At 36.6% G+C, this 13,044-nt stretch overlaps 1 protein-coding gene across 6 annotated transcripts in view; it reads right to left on the reverse strand.

Annotated features, from left to right (window-relative positions):
• The window catches only part of Rps6ka6 (ribosomal protein S6 kinase polypeptide 6), a 150,261-nt gene that overhangs the window by 85,771 nt on the left and 51,446 nt on the right, over positions 1-13,044 (reverse strand). The window lies entirely within an intron of this gene.

A 13,044-nucleotide genomic window follows, 5' to 3' on the forward strand; every position in this document is an offset into this window, starting at 1 on the left:
TAGAGTAGGGAGAAAATAGGGGGACTTGAAAAAAAGATATTCAGAGCTACAAGCAGATTGTAATGGGTAGAGATGTTTACAACCTTAGCTATGGGTGGAGATGTTTATGTGATGATTGTCTAAGCATACTTAAACTCCTGTTTAGCAATAGCCTGTCCTGTCACCTGATTTTTCCCCTCCCACTAACATACTGAGTCACTGTCCTTCCAAAGTTTCTGTGAGGCACAAGCATCATGTTCCCTGCAATTGTGCAGAGCACCTGAAAATTGAAGGCTAGAATGATTGCCCTGACATGCTATTTCCTAGAGATATCCACTCCACCTGAAAGATTTTAATAGATACAACTTAAAAAATAGTGAAATTTACATATTTTAAGTTATATATTTTATTAGAATGTGGCTATATATTCCTTCAATTGCTTTATTAAGTGGTAGAAAAATTGCTTGTATTTCTTAAACATATTTCATTGGCTTTCCTTTAATATATTATACAAGAGAAAAGGGAATGGTTCTTTGAGTTCTCTTGGACTTTGTTTTGAAATGAAAGAAAAGTGGTTAAAATGTATATATAGGGAAGCAATTCCTTCGAAATGCAATATCACTATATGATATTTGTGTAAATACAACTAGCACTAATTCTGCAAATATGTTCTCTAAGAGTACTAAATAATTCTTTTGCACAGATTTTTATAATTTCTTGTGACCATTTGGGCTTATTATGGACTTTTTGATGGTCACATAATTACACTGTAGCATAAAAACTAATTTGAGATGGAAATAATTCCCCAAAAGAAGTAATACTTTAAACATTTTCAAATAGAAATGATAGCCATAAGACTAGCCTGTTCAGTCACTAGCACACCTCCCAAGCAGGTGGCTGCATGCCATTGCTAATTATCCAATTGCTTAATCTTAATTACACCTGTTTTTTTGGAAAGCAAATGTGTAGTAGAAGAGGTAGTCATTTATTAACACATTCACACACATGCATATACATATATAATTTACTTATGCTGCATATGCCCCAAAACAATTTAAGAAGCCACGTTGTTTATCTTCACTGGAGCAAAGAAATGGGAATTAAATAAATGACTCAATTTAAGAGAAGTTAAATTATCCACAGATATCATCCATCCTCTCTACATGGAATATATCAAATTGTAATAACCAGCTGAATGCCTCCATAGTACCCCAACTCCCTCAACTTCTCTTCCTTCTTTCCCAAGCCCCTGTCACTTCTGTCTCTCACTCCATCTTCATTCCTTATTGTACTCTTTCTTGACTTACTACTTGCTGGCCCTCAAGAGCTCCCAATTTCTATTCCCTCCTTACTGCCTTCCTGTATCCTTACCAGGCCCTGTCTTTGCCTCCTTCTGTTGCCCTTTATTACCTTGTCCACGTTCCTGGTTCTCAGTCCCTCTTCTGATTTAAGATCCACTTACCAATAATTACCACCTGGCACTACACTGTATACATTTCAACCTCCTTTTCAGGGTGTCTTTTTTAAATTTCTGCAGTTAAAATTATTCCAAAGTAGACATTCTAGTTTACTGGACTTATGAAACTCAAGCAACCCAACTCTCATGGTCTTTGGCTCATCAGGCCTTTGACTGAGTTCCTATTCTGATTTTTAAAAAGTAGTAAATATATTCTTTGCTACCCTCCTTACAATATATTATTATTAAATGGGGGCACTAGAACAATTTATCATATGATAAATTCTGTTCATAAAATTGACAGGAAGCATACATTTTTGTTGACCAAGATCATGGTTTTAGTTCAAGGGATAGGATTGGGATTTTAAATATAAAATCTTGATGACAAACCAATTATTCATCCAATATCTCATTACATATCATAATTTTCCTATCCTCATGTTCTATAATAAGAAGTTATATCATGAGGATATGATAGTACCATAAAATCTAAATATTCTCCTATACTTATTAATGAATAAGCAGTAGCTAAACTACAGAAAGAAGAAAAATGATCAGTATTTATAAAAATAGATAAACTTCTAGGATACATTGATGCAAGCTCCTGAAAGCATGCAGGCCAGCATATTATCTCTAGTAAATCACTTAGTGTGGCAATACTAAGCTCCTGTAGCTAAAAAAGTTAATACAACACATTTATCCAGTAAAAAATACTAAGCCTATCAGCAAATAAGTAGGGACCGGCAGAGTATTAGGTCACATAAGCTCACCCCTGACTGCCATCTGTTATAAATAATCGACAGGCTTATCCATTTACTCACCCACAGTTTTTCTTCATATAATACTGATTCTTTCGCACTCTTTCTGGTTCTTTCCCAGCCAGATTCAAGCCCTTGCTACTTTATAAACCATACACGAATGACTAGATAGGTGAGTGTTTGCATTCATGTCAACACCTCAAATAATGATACTTATCAGTCCTAATTGTCTTCCTCTAATATGGCTATTTACTCAGACTTGAATTACTGTCATACATTTATTTAGTGTGCAGTATAGAAAGGGAACAGTGCACTATTGATCTCAATTTGATTAGAACCAACACTCGAACATTTACTAGAGGCATGGGACTCTGTTTAGATTACATGATTTCCATCTAGCATAGAAGCTAATATGCCCCCAATTTTAAAAGCAGATTACTTTTGCTTTTCTGCCTGAACTTCTAAAAATTATCTGCATTTTTATTTCCATGTATATTAGGTAAAATAGAATTAGGTCTATTATATATGGTGCATCTTCTTTACTTGAATAAGCATCTGCTTTAGAAATATTCAGTCATCATGATAAATAATCCTGTCTTGTTTTCTGAGATAAAAATCAAAGTGCCAGAAAATATTTAATCAATCTGACTTTATACCCATTATAGAAATGAGCTGGGTATCATCACCAATACAGACTCTGGCAAGTTTTCTTTTTCAATATTGGTAAGAAGAATTATTTCTGGATAAATTATTTATGATTGTTTCTTGCTTTAGTCTGCCTAAGAACTAAACAAAATGAACAAGTCTGGTTTACATAAAGAGTATAAAACTCATCATATATTTCTGGTATTTTCCTCCATTGAACCTGAGTTATCAATATAGTGCTCAAAAACAATGGTGCAAAGAGGTTGGCATGGTCCAATATGACAACTGAACTCCCAGTGTTGTAACTCTCTCTCCTGCTCTTCCAGAATCTTCAGAGTGCTTATTTTCTCCTTCTGTGGTATTTTTGAAGAGGGGAGGTGAGGAGAGGATTGTTTCCAAAGGCTTACAGTAAGATACCTTCCTGCCAGCGATATTTGACTACAAAATGAAGTCAGCATTATTTGTCTATACAGGGAAATTATTCATTACAACATTTGATCTAGAAACATCTGATCTTCCCATAGAAAACATCAACAAAAGAAGATATGTTTGTCAACTCTTATCCCTATATCCATTTACTTTCCCTCCTTACCCATTTCTCTTTGCTAACCAAGCCTGCACAGAAAAAATCCTAGCACTTATTGTGTTACAAGTGCCCATGTTGTGTTATATATATATATTAGTATGCAGTGCAGGAGACTTAGAACCCAGCATGCTCAGAGCCTAGAGTATCGGGGAGAGAGAAATTGAGTGAAAAAAGAGGCTGGATGAGGCATATGAGGAAGAGAGAGGGGGAAGGAATGGAGGGACCATGAAAAAGCCTTGCAAAGGATATCATCTGAAAAATTCAAGAAAATATTCTGCCATTTATTTTTTTTAATTTTTTGTTTAAATGGATCATTATTCCAGTTGACATTCATAGTCACTTTGAACATCTAATTTTATAACAGGACATTCAGTAGTAAGTGTTAAAATATGAAAGATAAAATTCTAAGTAGATAAGTCAAAAGTCTGTTTTCTAGTTATATTAAGAGATAAAAGCTATATTGGCAAAAATCACAAATCAGTCTATTTGATAACATTTGCATATTATCATTTAACAATATATGCATTTATTCTTCTATCTATTCTAACAGAATTTCATGAGCATCTGCAACCACTGTCCTGCCCACCCCATCATGATCCAGGCTCCTTCAGCCCCTTTGCACTCCTTCTTGTTACTTATTCCATTTTGCCAGGCACTGGTGCCACAGGACAGAACCCAAAGCAGCAGGACAAAGTGTTAGCTGAATAAGGATGGTACCAATGAATGTGCCAACGTGCACAGAGAAATCCTACACACACTACTACTATAGGCAACCGAGAAAAACTTGCTCTTCAAGCACATATAATTATCTCAATAGTTAAATTATTAAAATTAACAAATATTAAAGCAGGACATGGTAGTGAATTCCTTTAATCCCAGGAATTGGAAGGCAGAGGAAGACACATCTCTAGGAATTTAAAGCTAGTCTGGTCTTCATTGAGAGTTCCATTACAGACAGAACTATATAGAGAGACCCTGTCTCAAAAAATCAGCAGTATTTGTTAGTCAATTGTAATATTCTATTTAATCCAGTCAGGTAATTTTCCAAACAAAATGAATGAATGAAAAATTTAGAGATGAACTGACTTTAGAAAGAGTTCAGAAAAAACGAGGATTACAGATTTCATTAGGAAAAATAAACTATGAATGTTTGTGGTCAAAGTATTCAGTGGTAACTTCAGGAGCTGGGTGAACTATCCAGGCATAAAAAATGAGTTCTGAGTATGTAGCTAGGAAACATGCAGTGAGAGCCTAGGCTCAATCCTCAGCATCTCCTAAGTAAATAATCAGAGCTTCTTAGAAAGCTGAGCCTGAAAGATCATTTAAATCAATGAGTTTGATGCCAGCCTGTGTACAGTCAGAACTCATCTCAAAAATAAAAATAAAACAAACATGCAACATAATAATACATTTCAAACTGTTCCCAAAAGACTAAAATATGTTTACATCTTACAATATTTACTTTTTCTTAGTCTCTAGCTCAGTAAATCTTTTATTTACCCTACTTTCTGACCCAGTCTGTCTTTAATGATGACTCTCTAATAATCTTTCAAACATAAGCATTACTTCCCCCATCTCACACACACGCACACGCACACGCACAGGAGAGAGAGAGAGAGAGAGAGAGAGAGAGAGAGAGAGAGAGAGAGAGACTTTCTCTGTATGTGTTCATATCACTCGGGTTCTAAAGATGCTTTCAAGTGAATTCAGTGTGTCATAAACCTAATCAATCAATTTTATTCATCAGCAAGGTGATGTACTGAGATACTTGTGTGCAAATTATTTACACCATATGCTGTATGACTTTGGTCACTTTTGTTATCTTGCCTTTTACTTTTTCAACTTCTAAACTGATTTAATTATATGTATTCTGTAGAGTAATTTTGAGGACTATAAAAGATAATGCCGAAGACAGCCACAAGAACAGAATGCCACCTTTAACAACTAAAATAACAGGAAGCAACAATTACTTTTCCTTAATATCTCTTAACATCAATGGTCTCAACTCGCCAATAAAAAGACATAGACTAACAAACTGGCTACACAAACAAGACCCAACATTTTGCTGCTTACAGGAAACTCATCTCAGAGAAAAAGATAGACACTACCTCAGAATGAAAGGCTGGAAAACAATTTTCCAAGCAAATGGTATGAAGAAACAAGCAGGAGTAGCCATCCTAATATCTGATAAGATTGACTTCCAACCCAAAGTCATCAAAAAAGACAAGGAGGGACACTTCATTCTCATCAAAGGTAAAATCCTCCAAGAGGAACTCTCAATTCTGAATATCTATGCTCCAAATACAAGAGCAGCCACATTCACTAAAGAAACTTTAGTAAAGCTCAAAGCACACATTGCGCCTCACACAATAATAGTGGGAGACTTCAACACACCACTTTCACCAATGGACAGATCATGGAAACAGAAACTAAACAGGGACACACTGAAACTAACAGAAGTGATGAAACAAATGGATCTGACAGATATCTACAGAACATTTTATCCTAAAACAAAAGGATATACCTTCTTCTCAGCACCTCATGGTACCTTCTCCAAAATTGACCACATAATAGGTCACAAATCAGGCCTCAACAGATTCAAAAATATTGAAATTGTCCCATGTATCCTATCAGATCACCATGCACTAAGGCTGATCTTCAATAACAAAATAAATAACAGAAAGCCAACATTCACATGGAAACTGAACAACACTCTTCTCAATGATACCTTGGTCAAGGAAGGAATAAAGAAAGAAATTAAAGACTTTTTAGAGTTTAATGAAAATGAAGCCACAACGTACCCAAACCTTTGGGACACAATGAAAGCATTTCTAAGAGGGAAACTCATAGCTCTGAGTGCCTCCATGAAGAAACGGGAGAGAGCACATACTAGCAGCTTGACAACACATCTAAAAGCTCTAGAAAAAAAGGAAGCAAATTCACCCAAGAGGAGTAGACGGCAGGAAATAATCAAACTCAGGGGTGAAATCAACCAAGTGGAAACAAGAAGAACTATTCAAAGAATTAACCAAACGAGGAGTTGGTTCTTTGAGAAAATCAACAAGATAGATAAACCCTTAGCTAGACTCACTAAAGGGCACAGGGACAAAATCCTAATTAACAAAATCAGAAATGAAAAGGGAGACATAACAACAGATCCTGAAGAAATCCAAAACACCGTCAGATCCTTCTACAAAAGGCTATACTCAACAAAACTGGAAAACCTGGACGAAATGGACAAATTTCTGGACAGATACCAGGTACCAAAGTTGAATCAGGATCAAGTTGACCTTCTAAACAGTCCCATATCCCCTAAAGAAATAGAAGCAGTTATTAATAGTCTCCCAGCCAAAAAAAGCCCAGGACCAGACGGGTTTAGTGCAGAGTTCTATCAGACCTTCAAAGAAGATCTAACTCCAGTTCTGCACAAACTTTTTCACAAGATAGAAGTAGAAGGTATTCTACCCAACTCATTTTATGAAGCCACTATTACTCTGATACCTAAACCACAGAAAGATCCAACAAAGATAGAGAACTTCAGACCAATTTCTCTTATGAACATCGATGCAAAAATCCTTAATAAAATTCTCGCTAACCGAATCCAAGAACACATTAAAGCAATCATCCATCCTGACCAAGTAGGTTTTATTCCAGGGATGCAGGGATGGTTTAATATACGAAAATCCATCAATGTAATCCATTATATAAACAAACTCAAAGACAAAAACCACATGATCATCTCGTTAGATGCAGAAAAAGCATTTGACAAGATCCAACACCCATTCATGATAAAAGTTCTGGAAAGATCAGGAATTCAAGGCCAATACCTAAACATGATAAAAGCAATCTACAGCAAACCAGTAGCCAACATCAAAGTAAATGGAGAGAAGCTGGAAGCAATCCCACTAAAATCAGGGACTAGACAAGGCTGCCCACTTTCTCCCTACCTTTTCAACATAGTACTTGAAGTATTAGCCAGAGCAATTCGACAACAAAAGGAGATCAAGGGGATACAAATTGGAAAAGAGGAAGTCAAAATATCACTTTTTGCAGATGATATGATAGTATATATAAGTGACCCTAAAAATTCCAACAGAGAACTCCTAAACCTGATAAACAGCTTCGGTGAAGTAGCTGGATATAAAATTAACTCAAACAAGTCAATGGCCTTTCTCTACACAAAGAATAAACAGGCTGAGAAAGAAATTAGGGAAACAACACCCTTCTCAATAGCCACAAATAATATAAAATATCTCGGCGTGACTCTAACGAAGGAAGTGAAAGATCTGTATGATAAAAACTTCAAGTCCCTGAAGAAAGAAATTAAAGAAGATCTCAGAAGATGGAAAGATCTCCCATGCTCATGGATTGGCAGGACCAACATTGTAAAAATGGCTATCTTGCCAAAAGCAATCTACAGATTCAATGCAATCCCCATTAAAATTCCAACTCAATTCTTCAACGAATTAGAAGGAGCAATTTGCAAATTCATCTGGAATAACAAAAAACCTAGGATAGCAAAAACTCTTCTCAAGGATAAAAGAACCTCTGGTGGAATCACCATGCCTGACCTAAAGCTTTACTACAGAGCAATTGTGATAAAAACTGCATGGTACTGGTATAGAGACAGACAAGTGGACCAATGGAATAGAATTGAAGACCCAGAAATGAACCCACACACCTATGGTCAGTTGATCTTCGACAAGGGAGCCAAAACCATCCAGTGGAAGAAAGACAGCATTTTCAACAATTGGTGCTGGCACAACTGGTCGTTATCATGTAGAAGAATGCGAATCGATCCATACTTATCTCCTTGTACTAAGGTCAAATCTAAGTGGATCAAGGAACTTCACATAAAACCAGAGACACTGAAACTTATAGAGGAGAAAGTGGGGAAAAGCCTTGAAGATATGGGCACAGGGGAAAAATTCCTGAACAGAACAGCAATGGCTTGTGCTGTAAGATCGAGAATTGACAAATGGGACCTAATGAAACTCCAAAGTTTCTGCAAGGCAAAAGACACTGTCTATAAGACAAAAAGACCACCAACAGACTGGGAAAGGATCTTTACCTATCCTAAATCAGATAGGGGACTAATATCCAACATATATAAAGAACTCAAGAAGGTGGACCTCAGAAAATCAAATAACCCCCTTAAAAAATGGGGCTCAGAACTGAACAAAGAATTCTCACCTGAGGAATACCGAATGGCAGAGAAGCACCTGAAAAAATGTTCAACATCCTTAATCATCAGGGAAATGCAAATCAAAACAACCCTGAGATTCCACCTCACACCAGTGAGAATGGCTAAGATCAAAAATTCAGGTGATAGCAGATGCTGGCGAGGATGTGGAGAAAGAGGAACACTCCTCCATTGTTGGTGGGATTGCAGGCTTGTACAACCACTCTGGAAATCAGTCTGGCGGTTCCTCAGAAAATTGGACATAGTACTACCGGAGGATCCAGCAATACCTCTCCTGGGCATATATCCAGAAGAAGCCCCAACTGGTAAGAAGGACACATGCTCCACTATGTTCATAGCAGCCTTATTTATAATAGCCAGAAACTGGAAAGAACCCAGATGCCCCTCAACAGAGGAATGGATACAGAAAATGTGGTACATCTACACAATGGAGTACTACTCAGCTATTAAAAAGAATGAATTTATGAAATTCCTAGCCAAATGGATGGACCTGGAGAGCATCATCCTGAGTGAGGTAACACAATCACAAAGGAACTCACACAATATGTACTCACTGATAAGTGGATATTAGCCCAAAACCTAGGATACCCACGATATAAGATACAATTTCCTAAACACATGAAACTCAAGAAAAATGAAGACTGAAGTGTGGACACCAGGCCCCTCCTTAGAAGTGGGAACAAAACACCCATGGAAGGAGTTACAGAAACAAAGTTTGGAGCTGAGATGAAAGGATGGACCATGTAGAGACTGCCATATCCAGGGATCCACCCCATAATCAGCATCCAAACGCTGACACCATTGCATATACTAGCAAGATTTTATCGAAAGGACCCAGATGTAGCTGTCTCTTGTGAGACTATGCCGGGGCCTAGCAAACACAGAAGTGGATGCTCACAGTCAGCTAATGGATGGATCACAGGGCTCCCAATGGAGGAGCTAGAGAAAGTACCCAAGGAGCTAAAGGGATCTTCAACCCTATAGGTGGAACAACATTATGAACTAACCAGTACCCCTGAGCTCTTGACTCTAGCTGCATATGTATCAAAAGATGGCCTAGGCGGCCATCACTGGAAAGAGAGGCCCATTGGACAAGCAGACTTTGTGTGCCCCGGTACAGGGGAACGCCAGGGCCAAAGGGGGGGAGTGGGTGGGTAGGGGAGTGGGGGTGGGTGGGTAAGGGGGACTTTTGGTATAGCATTGGAAATGTAAATGAGCTAAATACCTAATAAAAAATGGAAAAAAAAAAAAAAAAAAAAAAAAAAAAAAAGATAATGCCTACCATTAATGGGCAGGGAAGGAAGCTGATGATGAAGGGTATTTTATAAATGTGTAATATTCCAATGGATATCCATTTTGTCATTGGCTTATCTGATCACATGTGTACAAAATTCAAATAGTAATAAGGCCTGTTTCTTAAGGTCAAAATATATCCTCAATTCTAAAATTAAAATTCAGCGAATCTATGCCTTGTGCCATAGTCACATTACCAGGGTAGATTTGCTTTCCTGGATGCCTGCTTTCCAGGAAATGATATAATGAAGTAATGATAAAAAGTTAATAATGTTACACTTTTTATTATTTTAAAGCACTTTTGTCAATAAAAGACTATTGTTGCTTTGTTTCTGTTCATAATTTAAGCTAATTGATGTTACAATAAAATTAGTGTTTGGTTCCTATAATCTCCTCCCCTCTTCACTGGAATTTGAGGAGCTCCACCTAATAATGTCTGGTTGTTGGTATCTGTATCTGTGTCTATCAATTTCGAGATGAAGCATCTCTGATGATGATTATGGACACCACAAGAACACAGCTCACATAATCAACTCAGTGTGGTTCATAAGGTCTCAGAGAGACTGAACTGACAGTCAGGGAGCCTGTATAGGTCCGACCTAGGTCCTTGACATATATTTTATTGTTGAGTAGCTTGGTGTTCTGGTGGGATTCCTAACAATAGGAATAGGTGTGTCTCTGAGTCCTTGATCTTCGTTTGGGAACCTTTCCTTCTACTGGGTTTCCTTGTTCAGCCTTGACATGAGGGTATGTGTCTAGTCTTACTGTAATTTGTAATGTTATGCTTGGCTGATATCCCTGGGAGGCCTGCTCTTTTCTGAAGAAAAATAGCAATAGAGTGGATCTGGTGGAAAGGAAAGGTAGGTGGGAGGGATTGGGAAAAATGGGAATGTAATATATATGAGAATAAATAAATACAAATTCATATTGTAATGTGAAAGGGACCATGTCATTGTCTACCCACCCCTGTTTGTAGCTTCCCATATTGCTTGTCTTGCTTCCACTTCAAATGCTAATTTTGGAGTCTTATTTTTGTTATTGAACACATTTAAAACATATTAAACAATAAACACAAGAGACATGTTGAATCTGTCATGTTTCCCTCTTTTTAATAAACTTGTCCTCGTTACAAAGTTTTAAAATTCACACCTATTTTTAAGAATATTTTTTCTTATGAAAATTCAGCAAATCACCTATTTAATTACTTATCACTAGTTCAGCTAATGTTCAGACCACATAAATCGAAGTAGAAGTTGAAGATTTAAGCAGTTTTCTGAACAAATGCTACATTTGTAAATATTTAACACCACATTTTTTCCAGTTTTCAAGTAAAACTCACAGTTTGCTTAAAATATCCAGGTACTATAATTGAGGTCAAAGAGGTCATCTTTTTGTTTGAATCATGTGGATAATTGCTTCAATTCTCCACTTCACTTTGTGTGAAGTAAGTAATTGAGTGAAATTTCAACTGAACATTTTACTGAAAAAAAAAAAGTCAAAAATGAGTGTTGATTATCTTTAAGCCCAAACAAGTAGCTAATTGCCTGAAATTACCAGTTGCTTGGTCATGCAACCTTGGTACATTTAGACATATCTATGATGAAATTGGAGAAAGAAAAATAAACATCACTTCAGCATGCCTACCACAGCTTTCAATCATATGCACTCGATGAGTTAATAGCACACTAAAAATGGCCACTTTCCTCCAATTTCTGGTTTCACCTCTTAAAAAATAAATGCTTAAAAGAACTTATGCCTATATAGAATAAAAAATGAGAACAGCTTAGCAGGCTAATTTATTTCAACCAATTGTCACAAACATTTGGTTTGCATGCAGAGAAAAATTATCTAAGTAAGAACTAGTGTACCCTGATAAAACAAAAATGTGATGATTAACTAGGAATATTTTCATATACATCATCTTCATTTGGGTAGAACACAGCCTTGGAAGTTAAGCTAAACAAATGAAAAATGTGTAGGCACATTGGAAACCAGGGGCACGGACGGAGGGTGGTGTTAAATATTTACAAATGTAAACGAGGTCTGGGAAATCTTAAAGTCTATGAAGTTGTTTAAAAACCCCCGAGGGCAAACGCTATCAAAATTATAATGAGAAACAAAATGGATGTTTAGGAATCCAATTTTCCCCTTTGAACTGGTGAATGAACGTTATTTCACAGACTTATATTACTTAAACAGCTTTCTAAACATCTACTAATAGACTGTCCACTTTGCTATATGACCAGTCTGTACTAAAATCATTTCATAATGGTAGCTTTTTGTCTTATTCTAACAAAGCTCAAAGGGGAAATGTTCATCTATATTTCAAGTAATGTTAACTTTTCAGTATTTTAAAGTGAGAACTATGCTATGCTACAACAACCTTGACTTACTGTGCAGCATCAGTCATCTCATTAAGGCTGATTTGAGTGGAAATGTTTAGGAGTTGTCTGACCCATTCCTTCTACCCTCATATAATGCCTCTCCAACTATCTGAGGACTTATAATTCAGTTAAATCTTCAGGTCTTTTATAAAAACAATTTTCTAAGAATTTGAAATGGATCACTTTGGTTTGCTTTCAAAGGACCTTCCCCAAATACTCCATATTTTTCATAGCTAGGTTGTAGATGCTGAAACTGTGTACACTACTTCCTCTAAAAGGCATGATAAAACCTTAAATACAGAATATGCCATGGTTATATCTCAGCCCCCTCTGTTATTAATAATATATCTATATGCTAGACCATGTTCACTGTTTGTGACCATAGAACTTTCTATTATTGGTATATTTGACCTAGAGTACTCATGGGCCCTACACAATTATTTGTTATATTTATACGTACCCAGTTCAGGACCATCTTGTACTCATTGCTATAATCTGGTATTCCTTTGGATTTGAGTTTGCCTTTAATAGACTTTGTCATGTTTATTTTTACCCACATCAGCTTGTCAAAGTTGTTTGGAATCCCAGTCCTAACTCATTTTCCCAACCCCAACTCTGAAAAGACAGAATTGACTGAACGTATATAAATTCTTTAGTAGCAAACATCATATTGCTCCTTGCACACAGCCATCCCACATTCTACACTACTTAGTCATAGCCTATTTAAGTTCAATACCATA

This window comes from Mus musculus, chromosome X, assembly GCF_000001635.26.
Source record: "Mus musculus strain C57BL/6J chromosome X, GRCm38.p6 C57BL/6J".
In the NCBI taxonomy this organism is placed as follows: Eukaryota; Metazoa; Chordata; class Mammalia; order Rodentia; family Muridae; genus Mus; species Mus musculus.